General features: G+C 47.8%; 10 non-coding genes across 10 annotated transcripts; all 10 read right to left on the reverse strand.

Moving 5' to 3' along the window:
- Positions 1 to 214: 214 nt before the first annotated feature.
- Positions 215 to 378, reverse strand: LOC134957008 (U1 spliceosomal RNA). Its single transcript, XR_010186385.1, has one exon. It is a non-coding gene; the product is annotated as a U1 spliceosomal RNA (small nuclear RNA).
- Positions 379 to 1,614: 1,236 nt separating this feature from the next.
- LOC134957675 (U1 spliceosomal RNA) lies at positions 1,615 to 1,778 on the reverse strand. The gene has a single exon (XR_010186709.1). It is a non-coding gene; the product is annotated as a U1 spliceosomal RNA (small nuclear RNA).
- A 1,239-nt stretch (positions 1,779 to 3,017) lies between these two features.
- On the reverse strand, positions 3,018 to 3,181 carry LOC134957600 (U1 spliceosomal RNA). Its single transcript, XR_010186680.1, has one exon. It is a non-coding gene; the product is annotated as a U1 spliceosomal RNA (small nuclear RNA).
- A 1,236-nt stretch (positions 3,182 to 4,417) lies between these two features.
- Positions 4,418 to 4,581, reverse strand: LOC134957013 (U1 spliceosomal RNA). Its single transcript, XR_010186391.1, has one exon. It is a non-coding gene; the product is annotated as a U1 spliceosomal RNA (small nuclear RNA).
- A 1,236-nt stretch (positions 4,582 to 5,817) lies between these two features.
- LOC134957566 (U1 spliceosomal RNA) lies at positions 5,818 to 5,981 on the reverse strand. Its single transcript, XR_010186667.1, has one exon. It is a non-coding gene; the product is annotated as a U1 spliceosomal RNA (small nuclear RNA).
- A 1,236-nt stretch (positions 5,982 to 7,217) lies between these two features.
- Positions 7,218 to 7,381, reverse strand: LOC134958355 (U1 spliceosomal RNA). Its single transcript, XR_010186974.1, has one exon. It is a non-coding gene; the product is annotated as a U1 spliceosomal RNA (small nuclear RNA).
- Positions 7,382 to 8,618: 1,237 nt separating this feature from the next.
- Positions 8,619 to 8,782, reverse strand: LOC134957537 (U1 spliceosomal RNA). The gene has a single exon (XR_010186648.1). It is a non-coding gene; the product is annotated as a U1 spliceosomal RNA (small nuclear RNA).
- Positions 8,783 to 10,009: 1,227 nt separating this feature from the next.
- LOC134957027 (U1 spliceosomal RNA) lies at positions 10,010 to 10,173 on the reverse strand. The gene has a single exon (XR_010186396.1). It is a non-coding gene; the product is annotated as a U1 spliceosomal RNA (small nuclear RNA).
- A 1,236-nt stretch (positions 10,174 to 11,409) lies between these two features.
- Positions 11,410 to 11,573, reverse strand: LOC134957034 (U1 spliceosomal RNA). The gene has a single exon (XR_010186401.1). It is a non-coding gene; the product is annotated as a U1 spliceosomal RNA (small nuclear RNA).
- A 1,228-nt stretch (positions 11,574 to 12,801) lies between these two features.
- Positions 12,802 to 12,965, reverse strand: LOC134958824 (U1 spliceosomal RNA). Its single transcript, XR_010187122.1, has one exon. It is a non-coding gene; the product is annotated as a U1 spliceosomal RNA (small nuclear RNA).
- Positions 12,966 to 23,606: the final 10,641 nt, after the last annotated feature.

Here is a 23,606-nt window from a genome sequence, read left to right on the forward strand (position 1 = left end):
AAGCACAGTACAAGGCCGGAAAAAGCAAGGAAGCATGCAGCCAGCGCACAGGAGAAGAGATGAGAAGAGAGCGCTGAGTGAAAGATAGAAGCGCACCTTAACGGGCACAGGGGTCCAGTGGAGGGAGGGTTGAAATGAAGAAAAGGATGGAAACAGCAAAGGAAGAGACAGCACCAGCAGCACACAAAAAGATCTGACTTTTACCAGAGATGATCAGGGGAAAGCGCGAACGCAGTCCCCCACTACCACAAATTATGCAGTCGAGTTTCCCGCATTTGGGGAAATCGCAGGGGTCAGCACACCCGGAGTGCAATGGATGAGCCTCGCCCTGGGAGAACCACCTTCGTGATCATGGTATCTCCCCTGCCAGGTAAGTATGAGTTGGACTAGGGCTCAGGAGGGCCCCTGCTTGGGCACACCCCCGTCAAGTGAAGGAGGTTGACCGGAGCCATGACAAGTGAACTCTCGGCAGGGGACGGGAAAAGAAAACTGCAGGGAGGCTGCATCTCTTCACGTTGACATGGGAAGGCGGAAGGGTGACTGTTCCTGAAGCACCCCCAAACTATGCGCACAACTAGTGCAAATCCTTCCCAGGGCACACTGCAGCAGATGAATTTGCATACCGTCATGTCATAAAAGCAGTCGGGCACAGTTACAGTAGCTGCAACCCTCATCTCCATATGAAAAGCAACAGGCAGTGCACCGTCCTATGTCTCAATGGGTTCTTAAATTGGAAAATAAAATATAAAAGGCAGCTTGAGATTTAACCCCCTCGCTGCTGAGGGTTTTCTCATCCTCGCACCGAGACCATTTTCCGACGTTAGCGCTCGTCCGAACGTTGTCGTCACGGATTTATTTTTATTTATTTTTTCTTTCTTTCTTATCCCCCCTGCGGCACTCACACAAATTATACCTTGGTTTTTGTTTGTTTGTTTTTTCTTTCAAAAGACTTTGTAGTCTCAAAAAAGCCATTAGTCTTTTTACTGATTTGAACACGTCAAAAGTTGTTTCACCCAAATGGCCCAAAAAGCGTATTTCTCAAGCAAGTGAACCAAAAGCAAATGTGATTTTTTTTCTTTTGTCCCCCGTCTTATAAGCACCATAGACAAATACTTTGTGTTTTGCCACCAATCCACCTGCCCAAAATCTGCACGCAAACCAAAAATGCTCTCTTTCTTCTAGTTTTCGCCGCCTCAATTTAAACGCTTACTATGTGTAGGAAGACTACGGCAGCCCAGCGAGGCCTACCATTTTACAAAGTAGACAAGCTACTGCATGAAATGAGGGAGCAAAGTTTTTTTTCTCTCTCCCCCTCATATCTGACACAATCTGGGGGCCTACTTTACAAAGCAAGTGAAACCGTGTGGGTCCTGCAGCGCCCTGTATTGGTTGTATATGCGAAGCACAGTACAAGGCCGGAAAAAGCAAGGAAGCATGCAGCCAGCGCACAGGAGAAGAGATGAGAAGAGAGCGCTGAGTGAAAGATAGAAGCGCACCTTAACGGGCACAGGGGTCCAGTGGAGGAAAAGTTGAAATGAAGAAAAGGATGGAAACAGCAAAGGAAGAGACAGCACCAGCAGCACACAAAAAGATCTGACTTTTACCAGAGATGATGAGGGGAAAGCGCGAACGCAGTCCCCCACTACCACAAATTATGCAGTCGAGTTTCCCGCATTTGGGGAAATCGCAGGGATCAGCACACCCGGAGTGCAATGGATGAGCCTCGCCCTGGGAGAACCACCTTCGTGATCATGGTATCTCCCCTGCCAGGTAAGTATGAGTTGGACTAGGGCTCAGGAGGGCCCCTGCTTGGGCACACCCCCGTCAAGTGAAGGAGGTTGACCGGAGCCATGACAAGTGAACTCTCGGTAGGGGACGGGAAAAGAAAACTGCAGGGAGGCTGCATCTCTTCACGTTGACATGGGAAGGCGGAAGGGTGACTGTTCCTGAAGCACCCCCAAACTATGCGCACAACTAGTGCAAATCCTTCCCAGGGCACACTGCAGCAGATGAATTTGCATACCGTCATGTCATAAAAGCAGTCGGGCACAGTTACAGTAGCTGCAACCCTCATCTCCATATGAAAAGCAACAGGCAGTGCACCGTCCTATGTCTCAATGGGTTCTTAAATTGGAAAATAAAATATAAAAGGCAGCTTGAGATTTAACCCCCTCGCTGCTGAGGGTTTTCTCATCCTCGCACCGAGACCATTTTCCGACGTTAGCGCTCGTCCGAACGTCGTCGTCACGGATTTCTTTTTATTTATTTTTTCTTTCTTTCTTATCCCCCCTGCGGCACTTACACAAATTATACCTTGGTTTTTTTTTTTTTTTTTTTTTTTCTTTCAAAAGACTTTGTAGTCTCAAAAAAGCCATTAGTCTTTTTACTGATTTGAACACGTCAAAAGTTGTTTCACCCAAATGGCCCAAAAAGCGTATTTCTCAAGCAAGTGAACCAAAAGCAAATGTGATTTTTTTTCTTTTGTCCCCTGTCTTATAAGCACCATAGACAAATACTTTGTGTTTTGCCACCAATCCACCTGCCCAAAATCTGCACGCAAACCAAAAATGCTCTCTTTCTTCTAGTTTTCGCCGCCTCAATTTAAACGCTTACTATGTGTAGGAAGACTACGGCAGCCCAGCGAGGCCTACCATTTTACAAAGTAGACAAGCTACTGCATGAAATGAGGGAGCAAAGTTTTTTTTCTCTCTCCCCCTCATATCTGACACAATCTGGGGGCCTACTTTACAAAGCAAGTGAAACCGTGTGGGTCCTGCAGCGCCCTGTATTGGTTGTATATGCGAAGCACAGTACAAGGCCGGAAAAAGCAAGGAAGCATACAGCCAGCGCACAGGAGTAGAGATGAGAAGAGAGCGCTGAGTGAAAGATAGAAGCGCACCTTAACGGGCACAGGGGTCCAGTGGAGGGAGAGTTGAAATGAAGAAAAGGGTGGAAACAGCAAAGGAAGAGACAGCACCAGCAGCACACAAAAAGATCTGACTTTTACCAGAGATGATCAGGGGAAAGCGCGAACGCAGTCCCCCACTACCACAAATTATGCAGTCGAGTTTCCCTCATTTGGGGAAATCGCAGGGGTCAGCACACCCGGAGTGCAATGGATGAGCCTCGCCCTGGGAGAACCACCTTCGTGATCATGGTATCTCCCCTGCCAGGTAAGTATGAGTTGGACTAGGGCTCAGGAGGGCCCCTGCTTGGGCACACCCCCGTCAAGTGAAGGAGGTTGACCGGAGCCATGACAAGTGAACTCTCGGCAGGGGACGGGAAAAGAAAACTGCAGGGAGGCTGCATCTCTTCACGTTGACATGGGAAGGCGGAAGGGTGACTGTTCCTGAAGCACCCCCAAACTATGCGCACAACTAGTGCAAATCCTTCCCAGGGCACACTGCAGCAGATGAATTTGCATACCGTCATGTCATAAAAGCAGTCGGGCACAGTTACAGTAGCTGCAACCCTCATCTCCATATGAAAAGCAACAGGCAGTGCACCGTCCTATGTCTCAATGGGTTCTTAAATTGGAAAATAAAATATAAAAGGCAGCTTGAGATTTAACCCCCTCGCTGCTGAGGGTTTTCTCATCCTCGCACCAAGACCATTTTCCGACGTTAGCGCTCGTCCGAACGTCGTCGTCACGGATTTCTTTTTATTTATTTTTTCTTTCTTTCTTATCCCCCCTGCGGCACTCACACAAATTATACCTTGGTTTTTGTTTGTTTTTTTTTTCTTTCAAAAGACTTTGTAGTCTCAAAAAAGCCATTAGTCTTTTTACTGATTTGAACACGTCAAAAGTTGTTTCACCCAAATGGCCCAAAAAGCGTATTTCTCAAGCAAGTGAACCAAAAGCAAATGTGATTTTTTTTCTTTTGTCCCCCGTCTTATAAGCACCATAGACAAATACTTTGTGTTTTGCCACCAATCCACCTGCCCAAAATCTGCACGCAAACCAAAAATGCTCTCTTTCTTCTAGTTTTCGCCGCCTCAATTTAAACGCTTACTATGTGTAGGAAGACTACGGCAGCCCAGCGAGGCCTACCATTTTACAAAGTAGACAAGCTACTGCATGAAATGAGGGAGCAAAGTTTTTTTTCTCTCTCCCCCTCATATCTGACACAATCTGGGGGCCTACTTTACAAAGCAAGTGAAACCGTGTGGGTCCTGCAGCGCCCTGTATTGGTTGTATATGCGAAGCACAGTACAAGGCCGGAAAAAGCAAGGAAGCATGCAGCCAGCGCACAGGAGAAGAGATGAGAAGAGAGCGCTGAGTGAAAGATAGAAGCGCACCTTAACGGGCACAGGGGTCCAGTGGAGGGAGGGTTGAAATGAAGAAAAGGATGGAAACAGCAAAGGAAGAGACAGCACCAGCAGCACACAAAAAGATCTGACTTTTACCAGAGATGATCAGGGGAAAGCGCGAACGCAGTCCCCCACTACCACAAATTATGCAGTCGAGTTTCCCGCATTTGGGGAAATCGCAGGGGTCAGCACACCCGGAGTGCAATGGATGAGCCTCGCCCTGGGAGAACCACCTTCGTGATCATGGTATCTCCCCTGCCAGGTAAGTATGAGTTGGACTAGGGCTCAGGAGGGCCCCTGCTTGGGCACACCCCCGTCAAGTGAAGGAGGTTGACCGGAGCCATGACAAGTGAACTCTCGGCAGGGGACGGGAAAAGAAAACTGCAGGGAGGCTGCATCTCTTCACGTTGACATGGGAAGGCGGAAGGGTGACTGTTCCTGAAGCACCCCCAAACTATGCGCACAACTAGTGCAAATCCTTCCCAGGGCACACTGCAGCAGATGAATTTGCATACCGTCATGTCATAAAAGCAGTCGGGCACAGTTACAGTAGCTGCAACCCTCATCTCCATATGAAAAGCAACAGGCAGTGCACCGTCCTATGTCTCAATGGGTTCTTAAATTGGAAAATAAAATATAAAAGGCAGCTTGAGATTTAACCCCCTCGCTGCTGAGGGTTTTCTCATCCTCGCACCGAGACCATTTTCCGACGTTAGCGCTCGTCCGAACGTTGTCGTCACGGATTTCTTTTTATTTATTTTTTCTTTCTTTCTTATCCCCCCTGCGGCACTCACACAAATTATACCTTGGTTTTTGTTTGTTTGTTTTTTCTTTCAAAAGACTTTGTAGTCTCAAAAAAGCCATTAGTCTTTTTACTGATTTGAACACGTCAAAAGTTGTTTCACCCAAATGGCCCAAAAAGCGTATTTCTCAAGCAAGTGAACCAAAAGCAAATGTGATTTTTTTTCTTTTGTCCCCCGTCTTATAAGCACCATAGACAAATACTTTGTGTTTTGCCACCAATCCACCTGCCCAAAATCTGCACGCAAACCAAAAATGCTCTCTTTCTTCTAGTTTTCGCCGCCTCAATTTAAACGCTTACTATGTGTAGGAAGACTACGGCAGCCCAGCGAGGCCTACCATTTTACAAAGTAGACAAGCTACTGCATGAAATGAGGGAGCAAAGTTTTTTTTCTCTCTCCCCCTCATATCTGACACAATCTGGGGGCCTACTTTACAAAGCAAGTGAAACCGTGTGGGTCCTGCAGCGCCCTGTATTGGTTGTATATGCGAAGCACAGTACAAGGCCGGAAAAAGCAAGGAAGCATGCAGCCAGCGCACAGGAGAAGAGATGAGAAGAGAGCGCTGAGTGAAAGATAGAAGCGCACCTTAACGGGCACAGGGGTCCAGTGGAGGGAGGGTTGAAATGAAGAAAAGGATGGAAACAGCAAAGGAAGAGACAGCACCAGCAGCACACAAAAAGATCTGACTTTTACCAGAGATGATGAGGGGAAAGCGCAAACGCAGTCCCCCACTACCACAAATTATGCAGTCGAGTTTCCCGCATTTGGGGAAATCGCAGGGGTCAGCACACCCGGAGTGCAATGGATGAGCCTCGCCCTGGGAGAACCACCTTCGTGATCATGGTATCTCCCCTGCCAGGTAAGTATGAGTTGGACTAGGGCTCAGGAGGGCCCCTGCTTGGGCACACCCCCGTCAAGTGAAGGAGGTTGACCGGAGCCATGACAAGTGAACTCTCGGCAGGGGACGGGAAAAGAAAACTGCAGGGAGGCTGCATCTCTTCACGTTGACATGGGAAGGCGGAAGGGTGACTGTTCCTGAAGCACCCCCAAACTATGCGCACAACTAGTGCAAATCCTTCCCAGGGCACACTGCAGCAGATGAATTTGCATACCGTCATGTCATAAAAGCAGTCGGGCACAGTTACAGTAGCTGCAACCCTCATCTCCATATGAAAAGCAACAGGCAGTGCACCGTCCTATGTCTCAATGGGTTCTTAAATTGGAAAATAAAATATAAAAGGCAGCTTGAGATTTAACCCCCTCGCTGCTGAGGGTTTTCTCATCCTCGCACCGAGACCATTTTCCGACGTTAGCGCTCGTCCGAACGTCGTCGTCACGGATTTCTTTTTATTTATTTTTTCTTTCTTTCTTATCCCCCCTGCGGCACTCACACAAATTATACCTTGGTTTTTGTTTTTTTGTTTTTTCTTTCAAAAGACTTTGTAGTCTCAAAAAAGCCATTAGTCTTTTTACTGATTTGAACACGTCAAAAGTTGTTTCACCCAAATGGCCCAAAAAGCGTATTTCTCAAGCAAGTGAACCAAAAGCAAATGTGATTTTTTTTCTTTTGTCCCCTGTCTTATAAGCACCATAGACAAATACTTTGTGTTTTGCCACCAATCCACCTGCCCAAAATCTGCACGCAAACCAAAAATGCTCTCTTTCTTCTAGTTTTCGCCGCCTCAATTTAAACGCTTACTATGTGTAGGAAGACTACGGCAGCCCAGCGAGGCCTACCATTTTACAAAGTAGACAAGCTACTGCATGAAATGAGGGAGCAAAGTTTTTTTTCTCTCTCCCCCTCATATCTGACACAATCTGGGGGCCTACTTTACAAAGCAAGTGAAACCGTGTGGGTCCTGCAGCGCCCTGTATTGGTTGTATATGCGAAGCACAGTACAAGGCCGGAAAAAGCAAGGAAGCATGCAGCCAGCGCACAGGAGTAGAGATGAGAAGAGAGCGCTGAGTGAAAGATAGAAGCGCACCTTAACGGGCACAGGGGTCCAGTGGAGGGAGAGTTGAAATGAAGAAAAGGGTGGAAACAGCAAAGGAAGAGACAGCACCAGCAGCACACAAAAAGATCTGACTTTTACCAGAGATGATGAGGGGAAAACGCGAACGCAGTCCCCCACTACCACAAATTATGCAGTCGAGTTTCCCGCATTTGGGGAAATCGCAGGGATCAGCACACCCGGAGTGCAATGGATGAGCCTCGCCCTGGGAGAACCACCTTCGTGATCATGGTATCTCCCCTGCCAGGTAAGTATGAGTTGGACTAGGGCTCAGGAGGGCCCCTGCTTGGGCACACCCCCGTCAAGTGAAGGAGGTTGACCGGAGCCATGACAAGTGAACTCTCGGTAGGGGACGGGAAAAGAAAACTGCAGGGAGGCTGCATCTCTTCACGTTGACATGGGAAGGCGGAAGGGTGACTGTTCCTGAAGCACCCCCAAACTATGCGCACAACTAGTGCAAATCCTTCCCAGGGCACACTGCAGCAGATGAATTTGCATACCGTCATGTCATAAAAGCAGTCGGGCACAGTTACAGTAGCTGCAACCCTCATCTCCATATGAAAAGCAACAGGCAGTGCACCGTCCTATGTCTCAATGGGTTCTTAAATTGGAAAATAAAATATAAAAGGCAGCTTGAGATTTAACCCCCTCGCTGCTGAGGGTTTTCTCATCCTCGCACCGAGACCATTTTCCGACGTTAGCGCTCGTCCGAACGTCGTCGTCACGGATTTCTTTTTATTTATTTTTTCTTTCTTTCTTATCCCCCCTGCGGCACTCACACAAATTATACCTTGGTTTTTGTTTTTGTTTTTTTTCTTTCAAAAGACTTTGTAGTCTCAAAAAAGCCATTAGTCTTTTTACTGATTTGAACACGTCAAAAGTTGTTTCACCCAAATGGCCCAAAAAGCGTATTTCTCAAGCAAGTGAACCAAAAGCAAATGTGATTTTTTTTTCTTTTGTCCCCCGTCTTATAAGCACCATAGACAAATACTTTGTGTTTTGCCACCAATCCACCTGCCCAAAATCTGCACGCAAACCAAAAATGCTCTCTTTCTTCTAGTTTTCGCCGCCTCAATTTAAACGCTTACTATGTGTAGGAAGACTACGGCAGCCCAGCGAGGCCTACCATTTTACAAAGTAGACAAGCTACTGCATGAAATGAGGGAGCAAAGTTTTTTTTCTCTCTCCCCCTCATATCTGACACAATCTGGGGGCCTACTTTACAAAGCAAGTGAAACCGTGTGGGTCCTGCAGCGCCCTGTATTGGTTGTATATGCGAAGCACAGTACAAGGCCGGAAAAAGCAAGGAAGCATGCAGCCAGCGCACAGGAGAAGAGATGAGAAGAGAGCGCTGAGTGAAAGATAGAAGCGCACCTTAACGGGCACAGGGGTCCAGTGGAGGGAGGGTTGAAATGAAGAAAAGGATGGAAACAGCAAAGGAAGAGACAGCACCAGCAGCACACAAAAAGATCTGACTTTTACCAGAGATGATGAGGGGAAAGCGCGAACGCAGTCCCCCACTACCACAAATTATGCAGTCGAGTTTCCCTCATTTGGGGAAATCGCAGGGGTCAGCACACCCGGAGTGCAATGGATGAGCCTCGCCCTGGGAGAACCACCTTCGTGATCATGGTATCTCCCCTGCCAGGTAAGTATGAGTTGGACTAGGGCTCAGGAGGGCCCCTGCTTGGGCACACCCCCGTCAAGTGAAGGAGGTTGACCGGAGCCATGACAAGTGAACTCTCGGCAGGGGACGGGAAAAGAAAACTGCAGGGAGGCTGCATCTCTTCACGTTGACATGGGAAGGCGGAAGGGTGACTGTTCCTGAAGCACCCCCAAACTATGCGCACAACTAGTGCAAATCCTTCCCAGGGCACACTGCAGCAGATGAATTTGCATACCGTCATGTCATAAAAGCAGTCGGGCACAGTTACAGTAGCTGCAACCCTCATCTCCATATGAAAAGCAACAGGCAGTGCACCGTCCTATGTCTCAATGGGTTCTTAAATTGGAAAATAAAATATAAAAGGCAGCTTGAGATTTAACCCCCTCGCTGCTGAGGGTTTTCTCATCCTCGCACCAAGACCATTTTCCGACGTTAGCGCTCGTCCGAACGTCGTCGTCACGGATTTCTTTTTATTTATTTTTTCTTTCTTTCTTATCCCCCCTGCGGCACTCACACAAATTATACCTTGGTTTTTGTTTGTTTTTTTTTTCTTTCAAAAGACTTTGTAGTCTCAAAAAAGCCATTAGTCTTTTTACTGATTTGAACACGTCAAAAGTTGTTTCACCCAAATGGCCCAAAAAGCGTATTTCTCAAGCAAGTGAACCAAAAGCAAATGTGATTTTTTTTCTTTTGTCCCCCGTCTTATAAGCACCATAGACAAATACTTTGTGTTTTGCCACCAATCCACCTGCCCAAAATCTGCACGCAAACCAAAAATGCTCTCTTTCTTCTAGTTTTCGCCGCCTCAATTTAAACGCTTACTATGTGTAGGAAGACTACGGCAGCCCAGCGAGGCCTACCATTTTACAAAGTAGACAAGCTACTGCATGAAATGAGGGAGCAAAGTTTTTTTTCTCTCTCCCCCTCATATCTGACACAATCTGGGGGCCTACTTTACAAAGCAAGTGAAACCGTGTGGGTCCTGCAGCGCCCTGTATTGGTTGTTTATGCGAAGCACAGTACAAGGCCGGAAAAAGCAAGGAAGCATGCAGCCAGCGCACAGGAGAAGAGATGAGAAGAGAGCGCTGAGTGAAAGATAGAAGCGCACCTTAACGGGCACAGGGGTCCAGTGGAGGGAGAGTTGAAATGAAGAAAAGGATGGAAACAGCAAAGGAAGAGACAGCACCAAAAAAGATCTGACTTTTACCAGAGATGATCAGGGGAAAGCGCGAACGCAGTCCCCCACTACCACAAATTATGCAGTCGAGTTTCCCGCATTTGGGGAAATCGCAGGGGTCAGCACACCCGGAGTGCAATGGATGAGCCTCGCCCTGGGAGAACCACCTTCGTGATCATGGTATCTCCCCTGCCAGGTAAGTATGAGTTGGACTAGGGCTCAGGAGGGCCCCTGCTTGGGCACACCCCCGTCAAGTGAAGGAGGTTGACCGGAGCCATGACAAGTGAACTCTCGGCAGGGGACGGGAAAAGAAAACTGCAGGGAGGCTGCATCTCTTCACGTTGACATGGGAAGGCGGAAGGGTGACTGTTCCTGAAGCACCCCCAAACTATGCGCACAACTAGTGCAAATCCTTCCCAGGGCACACTGCAGCAGATGAATTTGCATACCGTCATGTCATAAAAGCAGTCGGGCACAGTTACAGTAGCTGCAACCCTCATCTCCATATGAAAAGCAACAGGCAGTGCACCGTCCTATGTCTCAATGGGTTCTTAAATTGGAAAATAAAATATAAAAGGCAGCTTGAGATTTAACCCCCTCGCTGCTGAGGGTTTTCTCATCCTCGCACCGAGACCATTTTCCGACGTTAGCGCTCGTCCGAACGTCGTCGTCACGGATTTCTTTTTATTTATTTTTTCTTTCTTTCTTATCCCCCCTGCGGCACTCACACAAATTATACCTTGGTTTTTGTTTGTTTGTTTTTTCTTTCAAAAGACTTTGTAGTCTCAAAAAAGCCATTAATCTTTTTACTGATTTGAACACGTCAAAAGTTGTTTCACCCAAATGGCCCAAAAAGCGTATTTCTCAAGCAAGTGAACCAAAAGCAAATGTGATTTTTTTTCTTTTGTCCCCCGTCTTATAAGCACCATAGACAAATACTTTGTGTTTTGCCACCAATCCACCTGCCCAAAATCTGCACGCAAACCAAAAATGCTCTCTTTCTTCTAGTTTTCGCCGCCTCAATTTAAACGCTTACTATGTGTAGGAAGACTACGGCAGCCCAGCGAGGCCTACCATTTTACAAAGTAGACAAGCTACTGCATGAAATGAGGGAGCAAAGTTTTTTTTCTCTCTCCCCCTCATATCTGACACAATCTGGGGGCCTACTTTACAAAGCAAGTGAAACCGTGTGGGTCCTGCAGCGCCCTGTATTGGTTGTATATGCGAAGCACAGTACAAGGCCGGAAAAAGCAAGGAAGCATGCAGCCAGCGCACAGGAGAAGAGATGAGAAGAGAGCGCTGAGTGAAAGATAGAAGCGCACCTTAACGGGCACAGGGGTCCAGTGGAGGGAGGGTTGAAATGAAGAAAAGGATGGAAACAGCAAAGGAAGAGACAGCACCAGCAGCACACAAAAAGATCTGACTTTTACCAGAGATGATCAGGGGAAAGCGCGAACGCAGTCCCCCACTACCACAAATTATGCAGTCGAGTTTCCCGCATTTGGGGAAATCGCAGGGGTCAGCACACCCGGAGTGCAATGGATGAGCCTCGCCCTGGGAGAACCACCTTCGTGATCATGGTATCTCCCCTGCCAGGTAAGTATGAGTTGGACTAGGGCTCAGGAGGGCCCCTGCTTGGGCACACCCCCGTCAAGTGAAGGAGGTTGACCGGAGCCATGACAAGTGAACTCTCGGCAGGGGACGGGAAAAGAAAACTGCAGGGAGGCTGCATCTCTTCACGTTGACATGGGAAGGCGGAAGGGTGACTGTTCCTGAAGCACCCCCAAACTATGCGCACAACTAGTGCAAATCCTTCCCAGGGCACACTGCAGCAGATGAATTTGCATACCGTCATGTCATAAAAGCAGTCGGGCACAGTTACAGTAGCTGCAACCCTCATCTCCATATGAAAAGCAACAGGCAGTGCACCGTCCTATGTCTCAATGGGTTCTTAAATTGGAAAATAAAATATAAAAGGCAGCTTGAGATTTAACCCCCTCGCTGCTGAGGGTTTTCTCATCCTCGCACCGAGACCATTTTCCGACGTTAGCGCTCGTCCGAACGTCGTCGACACGGATTTCTTTTTATTTATTTTTTCTTTCTTTCTTATCCCCCCTGCGGCACTCACACAAATTATACCTTGGTTTTTGTTTGTTTGTTTTTTCTTTCAAAAGACTTTGTAGTCTCAAAAAAGCCATTAGTCTTTTTACTGATTTGAACACGTCAAAAGTTGTTTCACCCAAATGGCCCAAAAAGCGTATTTCTCAAGCAAGTGAACCAAAAGCAAATGTGATTTTTTTTTCTTTTGTCCCCCGTCTTATAAGCACCATAGACAAATACTTTGTGTTTTGCCACCAATCCACCTGCCCAAAATCTGCACGCAAACCAAAAATGCTCTCTTTCTTCTAGTTTTCGCCGCCTCAATTTAAACGCTTACTATGTGTAGGAAGACTACGGCAGCCCAGCGAGGCCTACCATTTTACAAAGTAGACAAGCTACTGCATGAAATGAGGGAGCAAAGTTTTTTTTCTCTCTCCCCCTCATATCTGACACAATCTGGGGGCCTACTTTACAAAGCAAGTGAAACCGTGTGGGTCCTGCAGCGCCCTGTATTGGTTGTATATGCGAAGCACAGTACAAGGCCGGAAAAAGCAAGGAAGCATGCAGCCAGCGCACAGGAGAAGAAATGAAAAGAGAGCGCTGAGTGAAAGATAGAAGCGCACCTTAACGGGCACAGGGGTCCAGTGGAGGGAGAGTTGAAATGAAGAAAAGGATGGAAACAGCAAAGGAAGAGACAGCACCAAAAAAGATCTGACTTTTACCAGAGATGATCAGGGGAAAGCGCGAACGCAGTCCCCCACTACCACAAATTATGCAGTCGAGTTTCCTGCATTTGGGGAAATCGCAGAGGTCAGCACACCCGGAGTGCAATGGATGAGCCTCGCCCTGGGAGAACCACCTTCGTGATCATGGTATCTCCCCTGCCAGGTAAGTATGAGTTGGACTAGGGCTCAGGAGGGCCCCTGCTTGGGCACACCCCCGTCAAGTGAAGGAGGTTGACCGGAGCCATGACAAGTGAACTCTCGGCAGGGGACGGGAAAAGAAAACTGCAGGGAGGCTGCATCTCTTCACGTTGACATGGGAAGGCGGAAGGGTGACTGTTCCTGAAGCACCCCCAAACTATGCGCACAACTAGTGCAAATCCTTCCCAGGGCACACTGCAGCAGATGAATTTGCATACCGTCATGTCATAAAAGCAGTCGGGCACAGTTACAGTAGCTGCAACCCTCATCTCCATATGAAAAGCAACAGGCAGTGCACCGTCCTATGTCTCAATGGGTTCTTAAATTGGAAAATAAAATATAAAAGGCAGCTTGAGATTTAACCCCCTCGCTGCTGAGGGTTTTCTCATCCTCGCACCGAGACCATTTTCCGACGTTAGCGCTCGTCCGAACGTCGTCGACACGGATTTCTTTTTATTTATTTTTTCTTTCTTTCTTATCCCCCCTGCGGCACTCACACAAATTATACCTTGGTTTTTGTTTGTTTGTTTTTTCTTTCAAAAGACTTTGTAGTCTCAAAAAAGCCATTAGTCTTTTTACTGATTTGAACACGTCAAAAGTTGTTTCACCCAAATGGCCCAAAAAGCGTATTTCTCAAGCAAGTGAACCAAAAGCAAATGTGATTTTTTTTCTTTTGTCCCCCGTCTTATAAGCACCATAGACAAATACTTTGTGTTTTGCCACCAATCCACCTGCCCAAAATCTGCACGCAAACCAAAAATGCTCTCTTTCTTCTAGTTTTCGCCGCCTCAATTTAAACGCTTACTATGGGGTCCATGTACTAAACGAAGATAAGCCTCCACAACGAAAAATTCAGTGAAAATGCTTGTACATATCGCTTCTCTGCATGTACTAAAGCATTTTCACTGACTGTTATCTGCCTGTGCTAAGTACTGTGCCTAATATCGCACTGCCATAGGCTACTATGGCGGCGATATTCCCCTCTGCTATTACTAAAACCTCTGATGGCTCACCGCTGCCCCTTTCCTCCTGTGCCCGCTTCGTCAGGTTTAGCTGCCGTTAACAGCCCTCCGGGCAGCACAGAGCCGCTATCTGCTGACCTGCAGTGTTCGTTTTTGTTTTACTGATTAAAGTTTTTCTTGTTTGTAAAAAAGAATCCTGCTGGAGCAGGTCACTCAGCTGACGTCACGTGGCTTCTTTCACTCTGTCTGTGTCCTCGAGGCAGGTTGATGCAGGGTAGATGCTAGAATCAAGTGAGCTAAGGGACCTTTTCCGTAAGGGGGAGGAGTTACGACGCAAGGGGGAGGGGCTAGGCCAGCGGGATAGTTCCTCTACTATCCACGCCACCAACTATTACCTTTAGTAATTAGGTGGTGAGCGAAGCGGAGCGAGCCACCGTGCCCGAAGCGTGGCGAGCGAAGCGAGCCCGCGAGGGTACTTTTCGGGTACCCTGTTCGCCCGTAGCTCCTCCCCCTGGTGACGTAGCTCCTCCCCTCAATACGTCACAAGGTCCCTTCAGCCCCTCCGATATAGAACCAACCGTTGATGCAGCTGTGCAGTGTGTTTCTGGATCCTGGATTGTTTATTTATTAGAGCTCTCTCTTGTTTAGCCCTGGTCAGGATACTCAGTGTAAATTGTGAGTTTTTATATAATAAAGGCTGTGACTGTGTCTGTTGTGTGGGTGGGCTCTGGGTGATGTATTTGTGTTGGCAGCAGCAGAACCATCTGTAGACATGACAGGATGATGACCTCTTGTCAGCTATATATCTTTACTATTGTGCTGCAGTGTCAGTAAAGGGGTTTCTGTCATTGCACCACACCAAGACCACATACATCAGACAGGTCTGACTACTGCTACATATATCCTCAGAAAAAGTTTCATTATATGTCCTTTCTCGTCTCATGTCATCTGCCTCTCCCAAACCCACATATCTCTCTCTTTCCCTACTCCCCTTCTCTCTCCCTGCACCTCTGTTTCTATCCCCCTACAGGTATACCTCTTCCCCTAACCCCTGTTACACTATTTACGCCCCTCGGTCTTTCTGCCTTGTGAGCGATCACCACACTGCCTGCATTTTGTCAGCCGGCATCCCACTGTCTGTAATCATCCCAACCCCTACCCACCCCCCATCTCTTTCTCTTCCACTCCCCCTTAATGTTTCCTTTCAAATCCTAATTGGCCCTACACACTGGCACATCTGCCACCGAGTTGCCCGACGGCGGATACAGCCGACGGGCGATCCGGTGACGGGGGCATTGAAGTTTCTTCACTCCCCCCGTCACCCGGCTCCATAGCACTGCATGCTAATATGGACAATCTCGTCCATATTGGCCTGCATGCATAAGCGACGGGGCACCAACAATTAATGAGCGCAGGGCCGCACATCGTTAATCATTGGTGTCTACACACTGCACGATATGAACGAGAACGTTCATATCGTGCATTTTATCTGCCAGTGTGTAGGGCCCTTATGTCCCCATGTCTCCCTCAATTCCCAACCACCAAGTCTTTTGTACTTTTAGCCTCCATGTCTCTTGGTCCTTCTTCCCGACCAGCCTCTCAAACTCCTTTTCACTACAGGTATATCTTTCTCCTCTCCGTCTGTGTCTCTCATTCTCTTTATTCCCTACAGGATTACCATTCTCCTCTCCCACTGTGTCTCTCATTCTCTATCACCCTACAGGTATATCTTTCTCCTCTCCCTCTGTGTGTCTCATTCTCTATCACCCTACAGGTATATTTTTCTCCTCTCCCTCTGTGTCTCTCATTCTCTATCCCCCTACAGGTATATCTTTCTCCTCTCCCTCTGTGTCTCTCATTCTCTATCCCCCTACAGGTATTTCTCTATCGTCCTAGTGGATGCTGGGGTTCCTGAAAGGACCATGGGGAATAGCGGCTCCGCAGGAGACAGGGCACAAAAAGTAAAGCTTTAGGATCAGGTGGTGTGCACTGGCTCCTCCCCCTATGACCCTCCTCCAAGCCAGTTAGATTTTTGTGCCCGGCCGAGAAGGGTGCAATCTAGGTGGCTCTCCTAAAGAGCTGCTTAGGAAAGTTTAGCTTAGGTTTTTTATTTTACAGTGAGTCCTGCTGGCAACAGGATCACTGCAACGAGGGACTTAGGGGAGAAGAAGTGAACTCACCTGCGTGCAGGATGGATTGGCTTCTTGGCTACTGGACATCAGCTCCAGAGGGACGATCACAGGTACAGCCTGGATGGTCACCGGAGCCTTGCCGCCGGCCCCCTTGCAGATGCTGAAGTAAGAAGAGGTCCAGAATCGGCGGCAGAAGACTCCTCAGTCTTCTAAAGGTAGCGCACAGCACTGCAGCTGTGCGCCATTTTCCTCTCAGCACACTTCACACGGCAGTCACTGAGGGTGCAGGGCGCTGGGAGGGGGGCGCCCTGGGAGGCAAATGAATACCTATTTTGGCTAAAAATACCTCACATATAGCCTCCGGAGGCTATATGGAGATATTTAACCCCTGCCAGACTCCGTTAAGAGCGGGAGACGAGGCCGCCGAAAAAGGGGCGGGGCCTATCTCCTCAGCACACAGCGCCATTTTCCCTCACAGAAAGGCTGGAGGGAAGGCTCCCAGGCTCTCCCCTGCACTGCACTACAGAAACAGGGTTAAAACAGAGAGGGGGGGCACTAATTTGGCGATATGCTTATATATATATTAAGATGCTATAAGGGAAAACACTTATATAAGGTTGTCCCTATATAATTATAGCGTTTTTGGTGTGTGCTGGCAAACTCTCCCTCTGTCTCTCCAAAGGGCTAGTGGGTCCTGTCCTCTATCAGAGCATTCCCTGTGTGTGTGCTGTGTGTCGGTACGTGTGTGTCGACAGGTAGGAGGACGATGTTGGTGAGGAGGCGGAGCAATTGCCTGTAATGGTGATGTCACTCTCTAGGGAGTCGACACCGGAATGGATGGCTTATTTAGGAAATTACGTGATAATGTCAACACGCTGCAAGGTCGGTTGACGACATGAGACGGCCGACAAACAATTAGTACGGTCCAGACGTCTCAAAAACACCGTCAAGGGTTTTAAAACGCCCGTTTACTTTAGTCGGTCGACACAGACACAGACAGGGACACTGAATCCAGTGTCGACGGTGAATAAACAAACGTATTCCTTATTAGGGCCACACGTTAAAGGCAATGAAGGAGGTGTTACGTATTTCTGATACTACAAGTACCACAAAAGAGGGTATTATGTGGGATGTGAAAAAACTACCATAGTTTTTCCTGAATCAGATAAATTAAATAAAGTGTGTGATGATGCGTGGGTTCCCCCCGATAGAAAATTATGGGCGGTATACCCTTTTCCGCCAGAAGTTAGGGCGCATTGGGAAACACCCTTTAAGGTGGATAAGGCGCTCACACGCTTATCAAAACAAGTGGCGGTACCGTCTATAGATAGGGCCGTCCTCAAGGACCAGCTGACAAGGCTGGAAAATATAATAAAAAGTATATACACACATACTGGTGTTATACTGCGGCCAGCGATCGCCTCAGCCTGGATGTGCAGAGCTAGGGTGGCTTGGTCGGATTCCCTGACTAAAAATATTGATACCCTTGACAGGGACAGTATTTTATTGACTATAGAGCATTTCTATATATGCGAGATGCACAGAGGGATATTTGCACTCTGGCATCATGAATAAACGCGATGTCCATAACTGCCAGAAGATGTTATGGACACGACAGTGGTCAGGTGATGCAGATTCCAAACGGCACAGTATGGCCGTATACAGGAAGAGGACTTGTTTGGGGTCGGTCCATCGGACCTGGTGGTCACGGCAACTGCTGGAAAATCCACCGTTTTTTACCCTAAGTCACATCTCTGCAGAAAAAGACACCGTCTTTTCAGCCTCAGTCCTCTCGTCACTATAAGATCATATCTGCCCAGGGATAGAGGAAAGGGAAGAAGACTGCAGCAGGCAGCCCATTCCCAGGAACAGAAGCGTTCCACCGCGTCTGACAAGTTCTCAGCATGGCGCTGAGACCGTACAGGACCCCTGGATCCTACAAGTAGTATCCCGGGGGTACAGATGGGAATGTCGAGACGTTTCCCCTTCGCAGGCTCCTGAAGTCTGCTTTACCAAGTCTCCCTCCGACAAGGAGGTAGTATGGGAAAAAATTCACAAGCTGTATTCCCAGCAGGTGATAATTAAATTACCCCTCCTACTACAGAAAAGGGGTATTATTCCACACTATATTGTGGTACTGAAGCCAGAAGGCTAGGTGAGACTTATTCTAAAAATTTGTTTTTGAACACTTACAAAGGTTCAAATTAAGATGAAGTCACTCAGAGCAGTGATAACGAACCAGGAATAAGGGGACTATATAGTGTCCCGGGACATCAGGGATGCTTACCTCTATGTCCCAAATTTGCCCTTCTCACTAAGGGTACCTCAGGTTCGTGGTGCAGAACTGTCACTATCAGTTTCAGACGCTGCCGTTTGGATTGTCCACGGCACCCTGGGGTCTTTACCAAGGTAATGGCCGAATTGATGATTCTTCTTCGAAGAAAAGGCGTCTTAATTATCCCTTACTTGGACGATCTCCTGATAGGGGCATAGTCCAGGGAACAGTTGGAGGTCGGAGTAGCACTATCTCGGATACTGCTACAATCAGCACGGGTGGATTCTAAATATTCCAAAATCGCAGCTGATCCCGACGACACGTCTGCTGTGCCTAGGGATGATTCTGGACACAGTCCAGAAAAAGGTGTTTCTCCCGGAAGAGAAAGCCAGGGAGTTATCCGAGCAAGTCAGGAACCTCCTAAAAACAGTGCATCATTGCACAAGGGTCCTGGTAAAAATGGTGGCTTCCTACGAAGCAATTCCATTCGGCAGATTTCACGTAAGAACTTTTCAGTGGGATCTGCTGGACAAATGGTCCGGATCGCATCTTCAGATGCATCAGCGGATAACCCAATATCCAAGGACAAGGGTGTCTCTCCTGTGGTGGTTATAGAGTGCTCATCTTCTAGAGGGCAGCAGATTCGGCATTCAGGATTGGATGCTGGTAACCACGGAGCCCAGCCTGAGAGGCTGGGGAGCAGTCACACAAGGAAAAAATTTCCAGGGAGTGTGATCAAGTATGGAGACTTTTCTCCACATAAATATACTGGAGCTAAGGGTAAATTTATAATGCTCTAAGCTTAGCAAGACCTCTGCTTCAAGGTCAGCCGGTATTGATCCAGTGGGAAAAACATCACGGCAGTCGCCCACGTAAACAGACAGGGCGACACAAGAAGCAGGAGGGCAATGGCAGAAACTGCAAGGACTTTTCGCTGGGCGGAAAATCATGTGATAACACTGTCAGCAGTTTTTCATCCCGGGAATGGAAACTGGGAAGCAGACTTCCTCAGCACGACCTCCACCCGGGAGAGTGGAAACTTCATTGAGAAGTTTTTTCCACATGATTGTAAACCGTTGGGAAATACCAAAGGTGGACATGATGGCGTCCCGTCTGAACAAAAAACGGGACAGGTATTGCGCCAGGTCAAGAGACCCTCAGGCAATAGATGTGGACGTTCTGGTAACACCGTGGGTGTACCAGTCGGTGTATGTGTTCCCTCCTCTGCTTCTCATACCTAAGGTGCTGAGAATTATAAGACGTAGAGGAGTAAGAACTATACTCATGGCTCCGGATTGGCCAAGAAGGACTTGGTACCCGGAACTTCAAGAGATGCTTACAGAGGTCTTATGGCCTCTGCCGCTAAGAAGGGACTTGCTTCAGCAAGTACCATGTCTGTTCCAAGACTTACCGCAGCTGCGTTTGTCGGCATGGCGATGGAAAGCCGGATCCTAAGGGAAAAAAGGCATTCCGGAAGAGGTCATTCCTACCCTGGTCAAAGCCAGAAAGGAGGTGACCGCACAACATTATCACCACGTGTGGCGAAAATATGTTGCGTGGTGTGAGGCCAGGAAGGCCCCACAAAGAAATTTCAACTCGGTCGTTTCCTGCATTTCCTGCAAACAGGAGTGTCTATGGGCCTCAAATTGGGGTCCATTAAGGTTCAAATTCGGCCCTGTAAATTTTCTTCCAGAAAGAATTGGCTTCAGTTCCTGAAGTCCAGAAGTTTGTCAAGGGAGTATTGCATATACAAACCCCTTTTTTGTGCCTCCAGTGGCACTGTGGGATCTCAACGTAGTTCTGGGATTCCTCAAATCACATTGGTTTAAAACCAGTCAAATATGTGGATTTGAAGCATCTCACATAAAAAGTGACCATGCTCTTGGCCCTGGCCTGGACCAGGCGAGTGTCAAATTGGTGGTTTTTTCTCAAAAAAGCCCATATCTGTTTGTCCATTCGGACAGGGCAGAGCTGCGGACTCGTCCCCAGTTCTCTCCCTAAGGTGGTGTCAGTGTTTCACCTGAACCAGCTTATTGTGGTGCCTTGCACCTACTAGGGACTTGGAGGACTCCAAGTTGCTAGGAGTTGTCAGGGCCCTGAAAATATGTTCCAGGACAGCTGGAGTCAGAAAATCTGACTCGCTGTTTATACTGTATGCACCCAACAAGTTGGGTGCGCCTGCTTCTAAGCAGGCGATTGCTCGTTGGATTTGTAACACATTCTGAGGCAGGCCTGCCACAGTCTAAATCGGTTAAGGCCCATTCCACAAGGAAGGTGGGCTCATCTTGGGCGGCTGCCCGAGAGGTCTCGGCATTACAACTCTGCCGAGCAGCTACGTGGTCAGGGGAGAACACGTTTGTAAAATTCTACAAATTTGATATCCTGGCAAAAGAGGACCTGGAGTTCTCTCATTCGGTGCTGCAGAGTAATCCGCACTCTCCCGCCCGTTTGGGAGCTTTGGTATAATCCCCATGGTCCTTTCAGGAACCCCAGCATCCACTAGGACGATAGAGAAAATAAGAATTTACTTACCGATAATTCTATTTCTCGGAGTCCGTAGTGGATGCTGGGCGCCCATCCCAAGTGCGGATTATCTGCAATACTTGTACATAGTTACAAAAATCGGGTTATTATTGTTGTGAGCCATCTTTTCAGAGGCTCCGCTGTTATCATACTGTTAACTGGGTTTAGATCACAAGTTGTACGGTGTGATTGGTGTGGCTGGTATGAGTCTTACCCGGGATTCATAATTCCTCCCTTATTGTGTACGCTCGTCCGGGCACAGTACCTAACTGGCTTGGAGGAGGGTCATAGGGGGAGGAGCCAGTGCACACCACCTGATCCTAAAGCTTTACTTTTTGTGCCCTGTCTCCTGCGGAGCCGCTATTCCCCATGGTCCTTTCAGGAACCCCAGCATCCACTACGGACTCCGAGAAATAGAATTATCGGTAAGTAAATTCTTATTATCTTTCTCCTCTCCCTCTGTGTCTCTCATTCTCTAACCCCCTACAGGTATATTTTTCTCCTCTCCCTCTGTGTCTCTCATTCTCTAACCCCCTGCAGGTATATTTTTCTCCTCTCCCTCTGTGTCTCTCATTCTCTATCCCCCTACAGGTATATCTTTCTCCTCTCCCTCTGTGTCTCTCATTCTCTAACCCCCTACAGGTATATTTTTCTCCTCTCCCTCTGTGTCTCTCATTCTCTAACCCCCTACAGGTATATTTTTCTCCTCTCCCTCTGTGTCTCTCATTCTCTAACCCCCTACAGGTATATCTTTCTCCTCTCCCTCTGTGTCTCTCATTCTCTATCCCCCTACAGGATTACCTTTCTCCAGTGCTGCGTTACACGTGCCAGTTTTCTTTTTTTTATCTCCCTCCAGGGGTGTCGTGGACACCCCCAGTGTGAGAAGTTGTGGTGTCATGCTGGTCCTTCTGGATCCCGGTATCGTGAGCGCTGGGTTCCCGACCGTCAGGATCCTGACTTGCTCCCTTCTCCAGCTCTCGTTGAGATTTCAAGATGGATAGTTATCTAGTAGGTCTCAGGGGCAGATTTATTAAGCCTGGTGAAGTGATAAAGTGGAAGGTGGTAAAGCACCAGCCAATCGGCTCCTAACTTCCATGTTACAGGCTGGGTTTTGAAAAATGACAGTTAGGAGCTGACTGGCTGGTGCTTTATCACCTTTCACTTAATCACTTCACTAGGCTTAATAAATGGGTTTGGGACTCAAGGTTGACACCACTTTGGTCGACACCACAAATAGGTCGACATGGTCAAAATGTCGACATGAACAAGGTTGACACAAACAAAGGTCGACATGAGTTTTTTCTGTTTTTTTGGTGTCGTTTTCGCCGTAAAAATAACTGGAAACCCCCATTAGTGCACAGTGTTCCCTCGCATGGTTCGCATCACTCGCCATGCTTTAGGCAAGGTGCCTTGCTCCACTACCGCTGCGCTCGGCACAGGTTACTATTCCCAATCGTAGTCCAAGTGGATAGCAAAGTATGGAAAAGGTTGTTAAAAAAATAAATAAAAAATGTGAAAAACTCATGTCGACCATTTTTCAGGTCGACCTTAGGTGTGTCGTCCAATGGGTGTCGAGCTTAGTGGTGTCGACCAGGAGTCTCGATATCATTCATAAATCTGCCGCTCAGTTCCTGGCTGATTTAGTTTTTTTTGTTTATATAAACAGAGGTGCTTTTTGTTCTGAGATGGGTGAACCAAATTAGAGGCTTCTAAATTATGGAGGTCCTTCCGACTTGTTCGCTTGTTGCCGATTTTCGCAACGGAGCGATTAATGCAAAAATGCGCATGCGCATGGTACGCAGTGCGCATGCGCTAAGTATTTTAGCTCAAAACTTAGTAGACTTATTCACGGCAGAACAAATAATTTTCATCGTTAAAGTGATCGGAGTGTGATTGACAGGAAGTGGGTGTTTCTGGGAAGAAACTGACCATTTTCAGGGAGTGTGCGGAAAAACGCATGCGGGCCAGGAAAAAACGCGGGAGTGTCTGGAGAAACAGGGGAGTGGCTGTCCGAACACAGAGCGTGTTTGTGACGTCAAACCAGGAACGAAACGGGCTGAGCTGATCGCAGTGTAGGAGTAAGTCTCGAGCTACTCAGAAACTGCTAAGAATTTTCTATTCGCACTTCTGCTAATCTTTCGTTCAAAATTCTGCTAAGCTAAGATACACTCCCAGAGGGAGGCGGCCTAGCGTGTGCAATACTGCTAAAATCTGCTTGCGAGCGAACAACTTGGAATCACCCCATATGTCCCGTGTTTTTCTCCCAATATCCCGGTAATAAGAAATTACTTTCCAGGGCTATTTTCCCATATTATCCTGCAGGGACAGCAGCTCCAATAAGATCCCGTCAATGTGCAGACTAGAATGAAAAATTATATTTTACATGAGTACAGTAGTTTGCGTTCTATGGGGGTAATTCCAAGTTGATCGCAGCAGGATTTTTGTTAGCAAATGGGCAAAACCATGAGCACTGCAGGGGAGGCAGATGTAACATGTGCAGAGAGAGTTAGATTTGGGTGGGGTGTGTTCAATCTGCAATCTAATTTGCAGTGTAAAAATAAAGCAGCCAGTATTTACCCTGCACAGAAACAAAGTAAACCTCCCAAATCTAACACTTTCTGCACGTTATATCTGCCTCCCCTGCAGTGCACATGGGCCCTCATTCCGAGTTGTTCGCTTGCTAGCTGCTTTTAGCAGTATTGCACACGCTAAGCCGCCGCCC

The sequence above is a fragment of the Pseudophryne corroboree genome, chromosome 1, assembly GCF_028390025.1.
Source record: "Pseudophryne corroboree isolate aPseCor3 chromosome 1, aPseCor3.hap2, whole genome shotgun sequence".
NCBI lineage: Eukaryota > Metazoa > Chordata > Amphibia > Anura > Myobatrachidae > Pseudophryne > Pseudophryne corroboree.